General features: G+C 33.7%; 1 protein-coding gene across 1 annotated transcript in view; it reads left to right on the top strand.

The window, feature by feature from the left end:
* The window catches only part of ATP6V0E1 (ATPase H+ transporting V0 subunit e1), a 45111-nt gene that overhangs the window by 14179 nt on the left and 11306 nt on the right, over window positions 1–19626 (top strand). The window lies entirely within an intron of this gene.

Raw genomic sequence — 19626 nt, forward strand, 5'->3', positions numbered from 1 at the left:
AGGTATTATTCTTTAGTTCTTTTTAGCTTTGAGGGCAGAAAAAAAATTACAGTGCTAGTACAGTGAAGTAAAAAGATCACATTTGATTTGGACCTAGAGGACTCTTCTTGAGTTTGAAGCTCAGTGCTTAGTAACTATGTGACCTATAATTCTTTGGGGATTCCCATTTCTTCATCTGTAAAATGAGGGAGTTGGACTAGATGATACCTGAAAAGCCTCTTTCAGCTCCAATTCTGTGATCACTAATCTATGAAATGAAGCAACATGAAGAATTTAGAGAAGTTTGTTACATATTGAACTAAAACCAGAGAGATTTTCAATAGTTTGGAATCCGATAGGTATGGTCCTACCTAAAAGCTATAGACTAGATCAGAACTGAAATTTTTTCTGCCCATGACTCATTTTTGCCCGAGAAATTTATGTGTGATTCTAGGTTTGTAGGTATATAAAACAGGTATGCAAATCAAAATTTACTTATAATAAATCATAATTTTGTGACCACATATGGGGTATGAATCAGAGTTTAAGAAGCTATTTTTCTGTTTACAATAACACCTCCTTTCCTGATTTGCAAATATTTACTTACCTTTCTTGACACTTGTAATCTATAAGAAGTATCTTTTAAAAATGAGAAAATTAAGGGACAGAGGATTGATAAACCAAGCCTGTGTTAGATCTTTGATTAGCTCAGATGCAACATTTCTTTCTTTTCCCTTCTCCAAAAAAAAAAAAAAAAAAAAAAAAAAAAAAAAAAAAAAAAAAAAAAAAGGATCATTTTGGTATTTGAGTTAATAGATCCCTTTATCTATATTTTTTCTTTTGAGGGGTAATATGGGGGAAATGTGAAAAATACTTCAGATTTAAGGGAAATTTTTATCCAATGGGCCTTTAATTTTGGGGAACACCAAATAATAGCACTGGGTAAAGGAGTAAAGGATTGGCACTGACTTTGGTGTCAGAGAACCTATGCTCAGATGCTAACTGTTACTTATTACCTTTAGGATCCTGAACAAGTTAAGTCACCTAAAATCTTTACATCTCATTTTTTTTTCCTCTGTAAAATGAAGGGATTGGATAAAGTCTTTTAGATTCTTTCTAGCTCTAAATTCTATAGTGTACTAGATCACTTTTCATTTTCCATTAAGTATTCCTACATGCCCTTCTGGAAAAAGGTCATTAGTATCATCTTCACATAAAAAAGAACAGCACATAGTCTTTACTACAAACGTAAATGTTATGATGGAGGGTTTTTTTTTTTTTTGGATGTTAAGTAATAGTGTTTCAAAAAGAAAAAATAGCCTTTATTGAAACTTGATTTACTTAACTTTAATTTAAGATTTCAAGCTTTGTCATCATATATAAAATGATGAGATTTACTGAATGAACTCATAGGTACTCTTTCAATTCTAAGTTCCTATGATCTTTTTTTTTTTCAATTTTCTTGAAATATATGAGAATCAAATTCCAATATATTTTAATAGCACTTATTTTCATCTGACTGACAAGGGATGTGCATTAGATAAATTCTGAAAAGCAAAGACATTTAGCATTTTGTTTCTGTGATTCTTATGTCTTAAAGAGAATTTATTTAGATTAAAATATCTGATGCTAGAGACTTTGGATTTCCTAAATAAAGGACTGTTTTGAAATGCAGCTTTTTTCTGTTTTCAGTAACAAGACTGTTTCAGGAAATGACAAATCTTTCTAGCTTGTGCTAGTTTGGATTATAAACCAAAGGGCATTTAACTTGTTTGAAAACTGCAGAAATCAGGATCTATACAAGTACAATCTACTTTCTGTTAATGGTTTAGCAAGTCTAAAAAATAACTTGCATATTTTAAGGCTACTGTCAACTTACTAGTTTTATTAACACTTAAAAGGTTGCTTTTCTTTTATATAGTTCCTTACTAACTCCTGCTGTTCTCTGTCATTTGTAAACCTTAGAAGCTCAGTTGACTTTCTTACATATCTCTGATCTTATCAGTTTGGCTACTCCTTCAGTGATCTGGTTCACATTCCAACTATCCTACACCAAACTTGTGTACAATGTACCATAAGACTTTAGTGTGCTACAGGCTAGATATTCAATACCAGTGGATTACACAAGCTGCCTACTAATTTATCTCTCTTGCTCCATGATGGACCCATCTTTTTGTCTAATCATATATCTTTTTTTTTCTTTATTGGCATAATCAGAAGAACAATAATAGGTTTTTACTTTTAGCTTGTGATTATTCCTAAAAGGGATATAGCCAATTCTTTTTTTTTTTTTTTTTTTTTTTTTTTTTTTTTTTTTTTCTGTTCAGCTCTAAGCCCAGTCCATTAGATGCACAGTGAAATCCTATCCAGGATATGTACTCGAATAGACTAATTTTGTAGTTATCTATCCATCTGTACTTTATAGTATAGACAATAGCCATCTTTCAGTTGTGGATAATTAATTATGTAGATACTTAGGTTCAACAGTGGACTGGTTAGTACTTAACATAGTGCCTGGCACATATTAAGGACTTAATGAATGCTTAATGACTGAACTCTTTAATTACAGATCTCATTTAAGAGGCTTTCCTGTGTTTCAAGCCTGAATACAAGAGTGCAAGAAAAACCTATGATAACAGTCAATTCTTTTGGTTGATACTCAGATTTTTTTGGTGGACTTTTGGTTTCTTTCATATATGAAAAATGATTCTTCTAAATTTCATTTCTTCTAGCATATATCTTTTTCTTTGTATTTTTGGTTTACTCCTGTCTGCCGCTTTTCTTCCATTTTTTGTTTTCCTCACTTTATCATAGCTATTTCCTCTTACGTTACTTTGTGGTCTCTGATATTCAAATATGTTGGTTGGATCCATTGTCATTGATGATGAAAATAATTTATTATAGAAATGCCTGCAGATCTTTTCCACTCTTTCATCTCTCTTATCCTCTGTCTGTTTATGTCCTTTAATGCCTTCAGGATAATTTTGCTCAGTTATCCATACTTTAAGCTTGCTTTTCCCTTCCAGACAGTTGTTTTGTGAAGCTTGTACCATTTTCCTCCATGATGTCTAAAAATGAATTTACATTCTAAACAAGTTATTTTAACTTGCATCTCTGCTTAATTAGGAAACCCAAGTATTTTCTTGCTAAGTCAGGCTTTTTGTCTTCCAGTTATGACAGCTGATTTTCAAACAATTTTAGGAGGTAGTTGTAATAGGTATTGATGTTATTTTATCTTTGTCCTATGTAATCAAGATGATAATTAAGACAATCTGGCATTATCTCTTGTGATTTTAATTCTTCTGTTTAGTAATGATTTTTAAATTGTTTTATTCTAACAAATATATGTTCTGGTTCTACAAAGACAGCTGATTTAGGCATGAGTACCACATTAATAACTCAAAAGTTTTCAGGAATGAGAATCACATCAATAACCCAGAGTTTTCTTTCTGTTAAAATAGAATCAGTTTTTGATTATTTTTGATGATATTTAGTGCCTACCACATAGTATGTTTCCCAACTCCTTTCTCTTAAGAAATTTTCATATTGTATATGAGACATCTTCATAGTCTATAAATTGTTGAGCTTCTCTTCTCATAACTGAACTATATTTCCCAACATATTTTTTGTTTTACCTGTGTCCATTTTTTTAAAAAGAGTTTAAGTTTATTATGGTAGCCAAATACAAAATAAGAAAGAATAAAATAGAAAAAGAAAGAAAAAGGAAATTTTTTAAAAAGTTGTCATGTGCCCAGCAGAACATCAGGGAGGATTCAAAATAACAATAAATTCCCATTTCAGCAAAACATATGTAATAAAAGAAGAAATTATGTTCATGAGTGTCCATCTTTTCTTTGCTTCCTTGTATATGTTATTCTGTTCTCTCTGTGTACTTTATTCTTTTCTCCCCCTTTCATCTGCTATTACCTCCCAAAACAGACTACAATTAATTTGTATTTTTATTAATATATACACACATTACACACACATATTTTCACACATATACATATATTTATATAACACATCCATCTAAATCTATACATACTTATTTATACTCAGAGACACATACACACATATATGTATACACATATGCATTTAGTCATACGTAAGCATCTATGCCCACTTTTTACATTGAAATCAAGGAATATTAAAGCAAATGTTATTCAGTGTCTCATCAAGTTCTTTATAGACTTCCTTAGTCTCTTTATTCTCTGCAACAGATATTACTATATATATCAGAACTATTTTCCTAGTGATATTTTGTAAATGGTTATCATGAAAATAAATTTCCTTCTCTCCTTTAGTTGGAGGTGTGGGGGACTATGGTAGAGAATATTACATGAACTATTAGATGTAGTTCATGTATCTGTTCTTTTGGCTGATGGTTTTTTAAATATGTATTTTGACAAGTCTTGATAAGTAAAGGATTGGGGAGGAATAAATTTTAAAATGAGTTTAGTATAAAAGCAAGACATCAATAAAAGTTGTTTTAAAATGGTTCTTTTGAGCACTCCAGTCTAAGTTGATCAAATATCCTGTTAAATAATGTTTCTTGTTGCCTTTGGATGCAGAAAAAACTCCAAACTGCCAACTCCTTTATTTATTTCTCTAAGAACCATAAGAAATCCTTTCACTTAGCTGCAATTCAATTTCTTTTTCTAGTTTAAGTTATAATGAGGATGTCAAGCTTGAGTTAAATTCCTTAAGTAGTACGTCCATTCAATTAGTTTACAAGTATCCAATGTTTAAAGTACCAATGGCTAAATTTATTTTTATGAATAGCTTAAAAACTATGATTTCTTAGCACTGTCTACTTTTCTGCTGCTCTAATTGCAGAAATTGTAGGGGCAAACATGTCTCCGAGTTTATTACATATTTTTCTTCATTTCATATGCTGTTCTGGTCAGCATTTTGATGATGAGCATATTCTTAACTGTTCTCAGAAATCAGATGTAGTCTGTTCATTGAACTGTACTAAAGCTTTTTCAGCCTAGTAGAACTTGGCAAAGCTTACTCTCTTCTAGTTTAGATTTTAAGGACCCCCTGAGGATCAACTCAGCCCAAAACTAATAAGCACTAGTTTCCAGGATCAGGATTTGGGATTGTTACCTCAGTTAGAATGTGTCTGGAATATTAAGTCAGCATTGTAAGAGGTCATTTGCCCTGAGCAAATAACTTGTACCAAGCAATTAGTAAACAAATCTGGTTTAAGAGTTGGTTTGTTTTGGGGGTTTTTTGGTCTATGTTCCATCTTTTCGAGAAGTCGGTTAAGAAGCTTTTTAGTACTTACTGTGTACCAGACAAAACAACACAGAAAGAATCCTTGCCCTCAAGGAGCTTATACACCTAAATAAATAAGTACATACAAGCTACTAGAGCCTGGAAAGAAGGTATTAGAACAGAAGGCTCACATGGAAGTCTTCTTACAAAAGGTAGCAGCAGTTAAGCTCTGTCTGAAAAGAAGGCAGGAATGTTAAGAAGTAGAGTACATTCCAGGCATGGGGACCCCTAGTGCAAAGAAGAATAAGTAGGACAATTGTGATACTGTGAACCTTAGAAAACATGGAAGAAAGTAAACCAAAAGAAGATTGGAAAGAATCATGCTGTGAAGAGCCACCTTAAATACCAAGCACAAGACTTTATATTTGATCTTGGAGGTAATAGAAAGCCATTGGCATTTTCTGAATGTGGAGATGACAAGTCAGACCTAGATTTTAGGATAATCACTTTGCCTTCTATGTCTATCCATTCTAGTTTCCCACCACTATGTCTCTACCATCTTCCTGTCCTCCCCATATTTTTAATCCACCTCCTGCCTCTACCTACTATACGTAATACAAAGACATTAGAAGTAAAAAGTAGAAGCAGGAGGAACAATTGGAAAACTTGAAGTAACCCAGGTGAGAGATGATAAGGGCCGGAACTGGAGTAGTTGTAGTTATGTGAATAGAAAAAAGAGAAATTCCATGAAACAAGATTTGGCATAATTGAGTATGTGGGATGAGTAAGAATGAGGCATCTTGTAGGAAGTAAGCATTACAATGCAATTGCAACCTGGGAAATAGGGGGAGTGCTGTTTGGTGGTACCCTCAATAGTAATAGGAAAATTTGGAAGAGGAGAGTGAGAAGATGAGTTCTATTTTAGACATGTTGAATTTGAGATGCCTATGGAACATCCAGTTTGAAATGTTTAACAAACACTTGAAAATAATTAAGATCTTTTGAAAATTGAGGTCTAGTAAAATTTTTGGTTTTTTTGATTCTCCCAGTTAATAAAAGGAAATTGGAATTTGTGTACTCTAAAGTAATTGATAGTGCTAACAAATTTGTTTTAGAAGCAAAGGTGCATCTTTCTTGCTTCAAGTTCACCTGATGAACAAAAAAGTTGGGTAGATAATGGGAAGAAGTTTCTAGTTGCTACAGATAGTTTGAAAATCAAGTCTTCAATTGTTACATATATGAGAGAGGTTCTGTGTGTACATATATGTAAGAAAGGTTTATGGATGATTTTTCAAGAGCTTTATTTTTCTCAGTGCTAATATAGTACATTGCAGTAGTGGTGTTTAATAATGCTAAATAAAGATGTGATTTGAACTTTGGTTATATTATTTGAATATTTTCCAAGAAACAAACTTAATAATTAGAGGGAAAATGCCATAGACTTTCTTTCTTTTTTTTTTTTTATTTATTTATTTATTTATTTATTTTTTTATTTAATAGCCTTTAATTTACAGGATATATACATGGGTAACTTTACAGCATTAACAATTGCCAAACCTCTTGTTCCAATTTTTCACCTCTTACCCCCCCCCACGCCCTCCCCTAAATGGCAGGATGACCAGTAGATGTTAAATATATTAAAATATAACTTAGATACACAATAAGTATACATGACCAAAACATTATTTTGCTGTACAAAAAGAATCAGACTCTGAATTATTGTACAATTAGCTTGTGAAGGAAATCAAAGATGCAGGTGTGCATAAATATAGGGACTGGGAATTCAATGTAATGGTTTTTAGTCATCTCCCAGAGTTCTTTTTCTGGGTATAGCTAGTTCAGTTCATTACTGCTCCATTAGAAATGATTTGGTTGATCTCGTTAATGCCATAGACTTTCAAAATATAAGAATATTACTGGAGAGTTCAAGAAGCATTCATTTCTTTGCATGAAGGGCAGTATTTTCACAGGTTGTGTTAGTGGGAGAGGCATTCTAAGCCAAGAAAACAGAATGCACAATTTGTGTTTGCTAGAGAAGGTTTGAGAAACATGGATTAATATTGTTTTTACAAGTTTAAACTTGTTTTTACAAGTAGTTCAGTTTAGCTGCAACAGAAGGACTGTATAGGAGAGTACATGTAAAGGAAATAAAAAAGTAGAAAATTAATGGAAAAGTGGCTTGGATTTTATTTCATAGGATAATAGTTGGTGAGCAAAGGGATCACTGGGATGTTTTTAAGGAAGGTTGTTGTGGCAGTGGTATGTAGGGAGAAATAAGATGGGGAGATTAGTTGAGAATCTGCTAAAATAGTCTAGGCCAATATACCTCAATTAGGAAATAAAAGAGTATATGCCCCTAATATGCATTTATTACTGTACTAATAATACAATTTATACAGAATTGAAATTTTAAAATAATGTTATAAATATGAAATCTTTCATCCTGGGATATACTAGAGAGCTGCTGGAATTTATTGAGTAGGGAAGTAGCATACTTTAGGAGAATCACTGTGTTGGATGAATTGGGGAGGGGAAGGGCTTGAGGTACAGGAAACCAATGAAGAGGATATTGTAGGAAAGATACACGAGAGCTTCAATCAGGTGTGTTAATAGAAAGAAGGGGATCAATACAAGAAATGAGATGGTAGAAACAATGAAATTTGGCAATTGATTTGATAGGTTGAGTGAGAGTGAATGAGAGGCAAGGGATTGAGGAGTCACATATAAAACTGGAGTTGTGCACTGGAAGAATAATGGTACCTTGGCAAGAAGTAGGAAATTTACAAGAGAGGTTGGTTTTAGAGAAAAGAAAATGCAATGGGAGTCGCTGTCTTTCATAAACCATCCATGCCTGCTTATCTTCTGAAGCCTAGTCTATTCTTTCTAACCTATCATTGTTCCCTTGAGGGTGCTATGACCTAACCATAGGATGATCTGGAGATTAATGTGTGAATATGCAGAGGGGAGAAGAGAGATAGGTATGACAGATTTCCCAGTGGAATCCCAAAGAAAATCCCTAATACACTTGTACTGGTGGTGCTTCCCTAGAAGCAAGAAGATAATAACTCCCTGAGGGGCCCACACCTGGAAGTTAGGAGCATGCACACCAGAGGAAGAGAATGGAGAGAAGAGATAGGGTGCTTTTGGAAAAAAAAGACTAGGGCATAATTTTTTGAAATCAAATCCCACAATTATCCTACCCATTTTTACTACTTTATAGTTAATCATATACCTTTTAGGGACGGGCTATAGCTCCCTGCCCCCAACTTTAGAAACCACTGGTTTAGGTGATAGATAATAAGGATTTGCGTGAAGATGAAGACAGTGATGACTAAAATGAAGGGAAATTGTGTTTTCAGGGCTTTAGCAATTAATTTGATACTGTGGTTAAGAAGAAAGAAGTTAAAAATGATGCCAGTGTCTGGAATCAATCCCCAGTACTTATCGGGTCACTACTCTAGTTTAGGCCCTTATCACTTCCAGTCTGCATTATTGTCTCCAAATTGGTCTCCCTGCTTCAGATCTCTTCCCTCTCCAATCCAATTCTATATAGCAGCCAAAATAATCTCCCTTAAACACTGGTTGTGATACTGTCACATCCTAGCTAATCTTCAGTGTGGTTCACTCTAGAAAAAAATACCAACTCTTCAGTTTTGGCATATAAAACCATCACATTCTGGTTCTAACTCACCTTTCCTGACTAATGCCACATAAGCTCCTTTAGCACACTCTATAGCCAAATCAGTATGTTTGTTGTTTCCTAAACATGACATTAGCTCTCTCTCCCTCTTTTCTACCTTTGCGTGGGTTCTTCCATTAGCCTGTCATTCTCCTTTCTTCATCTTTTTCTCTTGAGAATCCATGATTTCCTTCAAGGCCTAATTCACATGCTACTTCCTCCAATATTCCTTTTCTTTTCTGTTCAGTTTTCTGAGTCGAATTATCTTGTATTTGTATCTCTCTAGTAGAATGTAAGCTTCTTGAAGGCAAAGACTGGTTTTCATTTTGTCTTTGTATCCCCAGTATCTAGCACAATGATTTACACATTGTAGTTAGATTCTGAACAAATACTGTTGAATGAATAAATCCATTCAGCAAATATTAAGTGCTTAACTATGAACTTCCCCAGGAAGGCAGTGGTATAAAACCAAATGTAAAACAGTTCCTACCCTCAAGAAGCCTTGATTCTTTCTAATGAAGAATATAGCATATACATATGTAAGGTTTATACAGAATACATTTAGCATGAATACAAAGAAGTTGTCTGAAGACAGAAAGTTATAACTGAATTCCAAACTGATAAGTACAAACAGTATGAACTATGGGAGTTAAGAAAATGGACAGATTGTCCTGAGATAATACTTGAAATGAGTACAGAAGAAGAATGAATTGACATGTACAGGCTGTCCCAAAAGTCTTAGGAGAGTCCAATCAATTAAACTTTAAATTGCCCTAAGACTTTTGGGACACTTGGTATAAGCAGAGGGTATCAAAAATAAACAAGGTAATAATAAGAAGACTTGTTCATACCTGGTGAAAAGTTTGAAAGATAAAGTTAAATCGGTAAGGTCAGCTCAGGAAGGGACTTGAAGGTCATCATATGCAGAAGTTGGATTTTTTTTTCCTGTAAATGATCAGAGGCAGCCAGATCAAGGTTGACAAGGCTAAGGATGAGGGATTTGTTGATGATGGCTTACTGCATATTAGATTATAAATTTCTCCATTGGTATCGGCACTTAGGACATTGATGTATCTGTGATTGGTAGGAGTTCATTAACATTAAATGTGAATTAATTCACATTAATATCACATTAAAGATGATTGATTGGGTAATGCTATTTGGAGATATTTGATTTGAGTTCTGGCTAACATAACTAAACCTCTGTAGGACCTTTAAATGGGAGGAAATAAATATAGTTCTGAGAGAACAGTATGCAAAAAGCCAAGAGAAAACAGATAAGAGAAGGAACTATGAGTGTTCAAATGTAGTTTTCTGGAAAGGTAGCGTCTCCTACCACTCCAAAAGCTTGAATTAGGTAGCCCCAGGAAAGCAGGAACCACATGGCTCCAGAGAGGGAAAGCAGTGACTCTTAAACACTGCCACAACATTGGAGGAGTTTCAGGACCAAGCAGAAATCCAAGTCATAATGTAGACCCTGCCTTTTTGGACTAAATAGGACCTGGGTGAGGGAGAGTAATTTTCTTGGCATCCTTCATGTTTTTCTTTTCCTTTTTTCTATGTATGTATGTATGTATGGCACAGGCAGAAAAGAACAATAGGCAAGGAAGAGTTCAAGTACACTCAGTTGATCAAGACTCATTTATTAAGTCCTATGTGTCAATCACTGACCTAAGTGCAGGAATACAGACCTCACAGCAGAATACTTTCTTCACTTGAGGAGCACTTAATTCTAACAAGGGAAACAATATGTAGAAATGGAAATGTAGAAATATACATACAAAATTGATACACAGTAACCTTAATAGTAAAAGGCACTAGCAAAAACTTCTCCCAATAGAAAGTGATGCTGGAACTCATTTTTGAAGGAAACCAGGAGCAGAGCTGTTGAAGGAAAGTATTTCAGACATAGGGACAGCCATTTCCAAGGCAAAGAGACAGAAATGGGGCATAGTACAGTATGGTGGGACAAAAGAATACATGAAAGGGAGGCTTGTCTTAGAAAATCATGAAGGGTAGGAAGGAAGCAGGTTGTGAAGAGCTTTCAGAACTATAAACAAGTTTTTTTGTTTGTTTCTTTTAATCCCAGAGCTAACAGAGAACCACTGGAGTTCAGTAGGTTGGAGAGTGATATAACAAGTGTGATGTTTTAAGGAAAATCACTTTGACTATGTGGCACTCACCAGAGAGACAGAGTTGTCTTCTTGACTTTTTATGGATTCAGGAGCAAACACTTGATAGTTTTCATTTTCTGTTAAATAAAATAAAGCCCATTCTATATTTCTGTATTTCAGTGAATTGTTAGCTTGAATGTTAAAGGGGAGCTAAGACTCTTGTCCTCTTTTATGGAGTATTTTGAAAGGAGTTCCTCAAGGAAGATGGAAGACAGTGCAATTTGAATATGTGGAAAATCCAAAATTGAATGATGGGGAGCATGTGAGATTTAGAGTCAAAAGTCTTGAGTGCAAATCTAGCCTCTCTTATTTATTTTCAATATAACTTGGCTAATTCACTTACTTTAACCTCTCTGAGCCTCAATTCTTTATCTGTAAAATGAGGCAATTGGGCCAGATGGGCCAGGAAGTCTTTTCCAGCTCTAAATGTATTATGAACCCCACATGTGGATTCTGAGTCTCAGGTTTTATGTATATGCCTTGAAGGCAAGGGCAATTTTGTGTTTTTTCTAACTTTGTATTTGTTACAGTGCCTTGGACATCGTAGAGACCTAATATGTGTTAAAATAAATAAGCATTGAGGAAACATTGAAGATTTTTGATTTGGGAGATAATCTTGTAGACAGATTGTTCTAGGTGTATTCTAGGCAGAAGAAACAAAAAGCAAGCAGATCTCTTCCTATTAGGAAGCTGTTGCCATAGACTAGGTGTGAAATATTTCAAATGTGCATGGACTAGAAAGAGGATATAATAGTACTATGTCATTTTCTACATGATGTTTTAATTCCTGTTTTTGCTATTATGCCATAGACTAGTAGAGCTTAAGAAAGCTTCCTAAAGGCAATTCTTTACTTTTGTGCTTCTCTTCTCTCCTCTCATTTTTCAATATTTTTTAGAAGATGTTTTATACATTTGCTTTTGTGGTCATGTCTCCAGACAGCTAAAATTGCTAATTGTTAAACTTCATAATATTTCACAGAATTGCTATGACTTTTAATTGTTCCATTCATAACTAATTATAAGAATACAATTATTTTGAAATGGATCAACTTTTATTTTATTTTATTTTTTTTTAATTTAATAGCCTTTTATTTACAGGATATATACATAGGTAACTTTACAGCATTAACAATTGCCAAACCTCTTGTTCCAATTTTTCACCTCTTACCCCCCCACCCCCTCCCCTAAATGTCAGGATGACCAGTAGATGTTAAAATATATTAAAATATAACTTAGATACACAATAAGTATACATGACCAAAACATTATTTTGCTGTACAAAAAGAATCAGACTCTGAATTATTGTACAATTAGCTTGTGAAGGAAATCAAAAATGCAGGTGGGCATAACTATAGGGATTGGGAATTCAATGTAATGGTTTTTAGTCATCTCCCAGAGTTCTTTTTCTGGGTATAGCTAGTTCAGTTCATTACTGCTCCATTAGAAATGATTTGGTTGATCTCGTTGCTGAGGATGGCCTGATCCATCAGAACTGGTCATCATCTAGTATTGTTGTTGAAGTATATAATGATCTCCTGGTCCTGCTCATTTCACTCAGCATCAGTTCGTGTAAGTCTCTCCAGGCCTTTCTGAAATCATCCTGTTGGTCATTTCTTACAGAACAGTAATATTCCATAATTTTCATATACCACAATTTATTCAGCCATTCTCCAACTGATGGACATCCATTCAGTTTCCAGTTTCTAGCCACTACAAAAAGGGCTGCCACAAACATTCGTGCACATACAGGTCCCTTTCCCTTCTTTATAATCTCTTTGGGATATAATCCCAGTAGTAACACTGCTGGATCAAAGGGTATGCACAGTTTGATAACTTTTTGAGCATAGTTCCAAACTACTCTCCAAAATGGTTGGATTCGTTCACAACTCCACCAACAATGCATCAATGTCCCAGTTTTCCCGCATCCCCTCCAACAATCATCATTATTTTTTCCTGTCATCTTAGCCAATCTGACAGGTGTGTAGTGGTATCTTAGAGTTGTCTTAATTTGCATTTCTCTGATTAATAATGACTTGGAGCATCTTTTCATATGACTAGAAATAGTTTCAATTTCTTCATCTGAGAATTGTCTGTTCATATCCTTTGACCATTTTTCAATTGGAGAATGGCTTGATTTTTTATAAATTAGAGTTAATTCTCTATATATTTTGGAAATGAGGCCTTTATCAGAACCTTTGACTGTAAAAATATTTTCCCAGTTTATTGCTTCCCTTCTAATCTTGTCTGCATTAGTTTTGTTTGTACAAAAACTTTTCAGTTTGGTATAATCGAAATTTTCTATTTTGTGATCAGTAATGATCTCTAGTTCTGCTTTGGTCATAAAGACCTTCCCCTTCCACAGGTCTGAGAGGTAAACTATCCTATGTTCCTCTAATTTATTAATAATTTCATTCTTTATGCCTAGGTCATGAACCCATTTTGACCTTATCTTGGTGTACGGTGTTAAGTATGGATCAATGCCTAGTTTCTGCCATATTAGTTTCCAATTTTCCCAGCAATTTTTATCAAACAGTAAGTTCTTATCCCAAAAGCTGGGATCTTTGGGTTTGTCAAAGACTAGGTTGCTATATTTGTTGACTGTTTTATCCCTTGAACCCAATCTATTCCACTGATCAACTAATCTATTCCTTAGCCAATACCAAATAGTTTTGGTTACTGCTGCTCTATAATATAATTTTAGATCTGGTACAGCTAAGCCACCATCATTTGATTTTTTTTTTCATTAATTCCCTTGAAATTCTTGACCTTTTGTTTTGGATCAACTTTTAAATAATATTCTCTTAATAATAGCTCTTCTCTGGAAAAAGAATTATCAAGTAGAAATTTCCCCTCCTCCTTTGAATTCCAGTAAAACTATAAATTAAGATTTGTTTTGCAAATTGTTTCTCATTCCACAGAGCTGAAATAGATTTTGAAGTTTGTAGAAGTTATTGTTTACTTACAAATAAAACATAATGTAAGGATAATTTAGTCTTTCTTTTAGCTTAAATGTTCTTAAAGACTCTATGCAATAATTTCTGAAAATCAACTTCATGAAAATATTCAGTTTACATCTTCCCAGGGATTTAAATATTTAAAAAACTCAAATGATCAAAAACTATATTAAATCTCATTCTGAATTTAAATCCAAGGTTGGCACGCCCTCTTTAAATTCCTTGCAATTTGTATTCATTTAACAAATTTTTTTTTGAATATCTACTATTTGCAAAGAAGAGAGAACATTGCATATCTCTTGAATCAAGCATTCCTAAGAATATAAAAAGAACTAAAATTGGATCTCTGCTTTTGAACCTTCATGTATACAAAGCTCTTGGACATAGTCACAACAGGGCTTTCTCTTGTCTCAGTTCTTCTTTCATTTTATAATCTAGAGAAAAAAGAAATATATATGTACAAATAATTATAACCAAAAAATAGTTGAAGAAAATTTCAAATAAAAATGCCATGGGAATTTTTGCCTAACAGAATCAGGAGGGCTTTATTGTATATATAATACCAAGTAGTTAAACACCTAGCAGAAGTGCATATAATTTTATTGCTGCCTGTGAAATCATGATATTTTTCAGAGGCCTTTATTTACTCTTTACACATTAAGAACCTTCCCTCTTCCTCTTTCCTAAACAGGCTCTTATATAACTTTCCCCAATATAATTGATGTCAAATGTTAGTTTGCAAAGGTTTCTAGACAATAGAGAGAGTTGTACATTATATTAAAATGGGTTATCCCAGTGACACTAAAGGTATCATAGGATTTAGAGCAAGAAAAGATCCCGGAGATCAATTATTTCAATTCTTTTAATTTATAGGTGAGGAGTTAAGACCCAGAGAAGTAAACTAAACTTTCCTAAATTATATAAGTAGAAAATAGAACTGGGATGTGAAGCCAAGACTTCTTTCTTAAATTACATAATAATCTCATGCACTTAGTTCTTTGCAACTTAACTCAACAAAATAAATGAGAGCTACATTCACCTGGATCTGTTTGTGGTTTGTTTGGAGGTTATCTTTGACATAGTGTACTACAAAGTAGGATGACAAGTGAAGACTTTTGGAGGATTTTTGAAGAGAATAAATAAGTGATACAACTTTAAATGATCTGACTTAAAAGTTTCCTCCTCAACTTGAATACATTCCTATCCTAGTAACTAGGGAATTTGAATCTCTCCTGTGAGATGTGAAAGAACTCTGATAGTTTTTTTCTTGCACAAAACCAAGAATGTAATTTAGAATTAAAGATTGTATCAATTAGCTTAAGATGGAGGAATAGTAGCCTGAACCTCAGGAAAGAATAAACAATTGAAGAGTAAGTGCAAGAGCTATGCTTTACTTAGTTGAATATCTCACTGAGCTTTCTTTACGTTGACTTTTATTATTTTTTTTAATATCAAAGATCATTTTTTATTGTTATTTTTAGTAAATTTATTTATTTTTACTACACATTACTTTATGAATCATGTTGGGAGAGAGAAATCAGAGCAAAAAAGGAAAAACCATGGGAGAAATTAAAAAAAAAAAAAAGAAGAAATGAGCATAGCATATGTTGATTTACATTCAGTCTTTAGTTCTTTTTTCTGGATGCAGATGGCATTTTCTGTCCAAAGTCTATTGGGATTGCTTTGGATCACTAAACCACTGAGAAGAACCAAGTTTTTCATAGTTGATCATCTCACATTCTTGCTATTATTTTGTACAATGTATTCCTGGTTCTGCTTATTTCTCTCAGTAGCAAGAACTCTGATATAAAGTTCTATTGTCTCTGGGCACCATTCCCATTCAGTAGAAGTCGCTACTGTTTAGGTCAAGGCTGTAGGAAAGACTAACTCCTACTGGGGAAGTTGGACCTGAACCTAATTTTTTAGTTAGTGTTTAAGAAATTTGTTACAATGTTTAGCACTTAGAATTGTGCCCACCCTTCTTTCCTGTGTTCCCAGTTTGGTTTTGGAAACTAGGAGAAAATGTTCCTATCTTCCTTATGGGGAAGAAAATAAAAATCTTTTCACATGAAACAACATTATATTTCAGGTAGGCTTCTCTATGCAGGAGAATGTTATGGCCCTCTTCTGGCTACTGTAGATAGATTCCTGTGAATATTCTTGAGCCCAAGTCAGGTAATTTTTCATCCCAGTACTGCTTTGGTAGTTGAAATAAGTTCAGAGACTCAGTAACTGGGCTGGAGTTCAGGTTATAGAGACATGTGGAATGATTTGGCCAAATGTTAAGAGTACATTTCGTTCTTTTCATACACATGAAGTAATAGACTCACTATTGGAATATGATCTCTTCTCCACCCACTTCCATCAATTCAAAATGGAATTTTTTTTTCTTTCACTTCTTCTGTGTGTTTATCAGCTTCAAAGTAAAATTTTGAGTCAGGCTCAAATCAGAAGAGTAGACATAGAGCTCAGCTGGTTGGAAATTTTTAATGAACTTGCCTGGAATGTTTCTTGAGGGATTTACTTAATTTTTTTTTTTTTAAGGAAATATTTTTGCTTAGAGACTTAAAAAAAAAAAAGTATGTAAATAGTAGCTTTCGTCTGTCAACAGTGACCCAGGAATGAATGTCTTTATTAGAGTCATTATGATTCAGTGGAAAGAGCATAGAATTCAGAATCAGAACATCCCTGGTTGAATCCCAATTCTGCCATTTGCTACCTGTGTGATGTTAAAAATCTTTTAACCTTTCTGGGTTTCAGTTTTTTTCTGTAAAATGAAAGATTAGACTAGATGACTTCTGAGGGCCCTTTCAGCTCAAAATCTATGATCTTGTCCTTTTGGATATTGCCAGCTATCTTAACCCCTATTTAAAACTTATGAATATATACATACAGCTGTTTTTTCTTTGCTACATTCTCCCTTCGCAAAGTGGATCATTTCAACTTGTAGATATTTTAATAGAATGATTAGAATTGAAATTTTTTCAGTACTCATTCCTGTGGGGGAAAGGGGGTTTTGGGAACTTGATGTGAACCTAATAAATACTTGCTTTAATATTTCTAAATAGGATCTTTTTCTTCCTTTTAATAAACATTATCTCTTTTGAAAGTAGTTGCAACCATTTTGGAGTCATCCTGCATACACTGCCTGCTGTGGTTGGGGAATCCCTGATTTGTATGGAATTTTCCATGCCTCTTAGCTCTGCAACATGTTAGTAATAGCTTAAGTAAAAAGCTTTTCCTGATATTTTTCTTTCTTTCTTTCTTTCTTTCTTTCTTTCTTTCTTTCTTTCTTTCTTTCTTTCTTTCTTTCTTTCTTTCTCTCTCTCTCTCTCTCTCTCTCTCTCTCTCTCTCTCTCTCTCTCTCTTTCTCTTTCTCAGCATTCAATACATTCAGTAGATGCTAAAAACTCAACTATATATCTGAGATATTTTGTTTACATATATCAATCAGAAGATCAAATTCATCTCATCTACATAAACTTTTATTTGAAAAAATGAGTCAGTATAAGATATCTATTTTAGAATGATTTTCCCATGTGCCTTATTTCCTGTCACAAAACCTTTATTTTTTGTATATGTATTTGGTGTTGTGATTGGGGGTGGATTTGTTTTATTTAAGTTTTGTTTCGGTCACTAAGCACTGGTTTCTGATGTGGCGAATAGATTTAGGTTCTTAAGCAGCCTTACAGGTGAGTAAAATTGGTTTGTTGATCCTTGGATTTTAGATTTTTATACTGATATTACTATGATACCATCGTCAGAAAAGTTATTATGGAAAAAAGCCAATTTTTATATAATACTTTTTAAATATACATCAGCCCATTTTTTTCAGAATGATAGCAAATTGCAAGAAACATAACTGGACAAATCCTTTTGGAATTTGGCCTTTTCTAGAAAATTTTCTCCTTATTCAGGAACTGAATGTAGTATACCAGTTTGGAAGAAGTCAGCACAGTTTTTTGAATGTCATATACCAATTTGGAAGACGGCAACACAGCTTTTTTATGTACTCTGATTTCTACCCAAATTGAGTTCTTCTTCTTCTTGTTCCTTCTTGTTCCTTCTTCTTCCTTCTTCTTCCTTCTTTTTCTTCCTTCTTCTTCCTTCTTCTTCCTTCTTTTTCTTCCTTCTTCTTCCTTCTTCTTCTTCCTTCTTCTTCCTTCTTCTTCTTCCTTCTTCCTTCTTCCTTCTTCTTCTTCTTCTTCCTTCTTCTTCTTCTTTCTTCTTCTTCTTTCTTCTTTTTTTTTTTTAACAATATTTATTTTTAACAATATTTTGGAAAAGGGAAGGAGAAATGAGTCAAAGATATCTGTATGATAAAAGAAAAGAGACAAGGCAGAACTATATACCTTTTGTTTTCTTTTTTCTCACTAAAATGATTAATATTTGCTTTAGAAAAGACAGAACAAGAATTACTTTAAGAGAGAATTAAAATTAAGTAAAATTGGAGATAAGATGGCAGTAACTGTGCTGAATAAATCCCAAGTCGGGCCCATACGATTTATACCCCATGACTAAAAGAGTTGGTATATGTGATTTATCTGCCACTGTCAGTTGGGTTTTTGAGAGGTTATGGTTATGAAGAGTGAGAAAAGGGGCTATAGGATAAAAGAAATGTTGCCCAGATTTTTCAAAAAAGAAAGTAGAATGACATCCACAAACTATAGGTCAATATTCTTGACTTCATTTCCTGGCAAAATTTAGCATCTGTTATTGAAGGGATATTTTGTGAACATTTAGAAAAGAAAACAGTGATCACTAAGATCCAGTATGACTTCTTCAAGCTATACATCCTGTCTTAATTGAATTGAATTCTCTCATTTAAACTGGCCAGTTGGAGTATTGGTATAAGTTAAGGAAAAATCATCTTAGCATTTGACAAGGTCTTTCTATCCTGTGGACAAGACAAAAATGCTAATTAGATGATAGTGCCATTGGAGTGCTGGAAGCTTAATGAATGGCAGGTACCAAAATATAAAACTCCTAATGGAATGCCTAATGGAATGCCAAATACCCTAAAACAAGAACAAGATCTGTTCTTGATCCTGTTTTATTTAGGATTTTGTGACTTTGATACTTAATGAAGGAATCTGCAGATGTCAAACTGGTAGGGATAATTTAGTTGCTAGTTAATATTAATTTAATAAGGATTTGCAGCAGTTAGATTGTATAGTGGATAAGGCATCAGTCCTAGAGTCAGGAGGTTATGAGTTCATATCTGGTCTCAGACACTTAACACTTCCTACTTGTGGGCCCTGGGAAGTTACTTAACCCCAGTTGCCTTGGGGGGAAAAACAAAACATCTACAATGATCTCAGCTGGCTAAAACATTGAACAAAATCTTATAGAATGAAATTTAATAGGTCTTATGTTTGTGAAATTGATTTTTTTTTTAAATATAAGATAAGGGGGGGCATCTAAGTGGTACAGTGGATAGAGTACCAGCCCTGGAGTCAGGAGGACCTGAGTTGAATTCTAGCCTCAGACACTTAACATTGCCTAGCTTTGTGACCCTGGGCAAATCATTTAATCCCAATTGCTTCAGCCAAAAAAAAAAAAAAAAAAAAATATATATATATATATATTTACATAAGCTTTATTGAAATGAAAATGTATT

This window comes from Sarcophilus harrisii, chromosome 2 (genome assembly GCF_902635505.1).
Source record: "Sarcophilus harrisii chromosome 2, mSarHar1.11, whole genome shotgun sequence".
In the NCBI taxonomy this organism is placed as follows: Eukaryota; Metazoa; Chordata; class Mammalia; order Dasyuromorphia; family Dasyuridae; genus Sarcophilus; species Sarcophilus harrisii.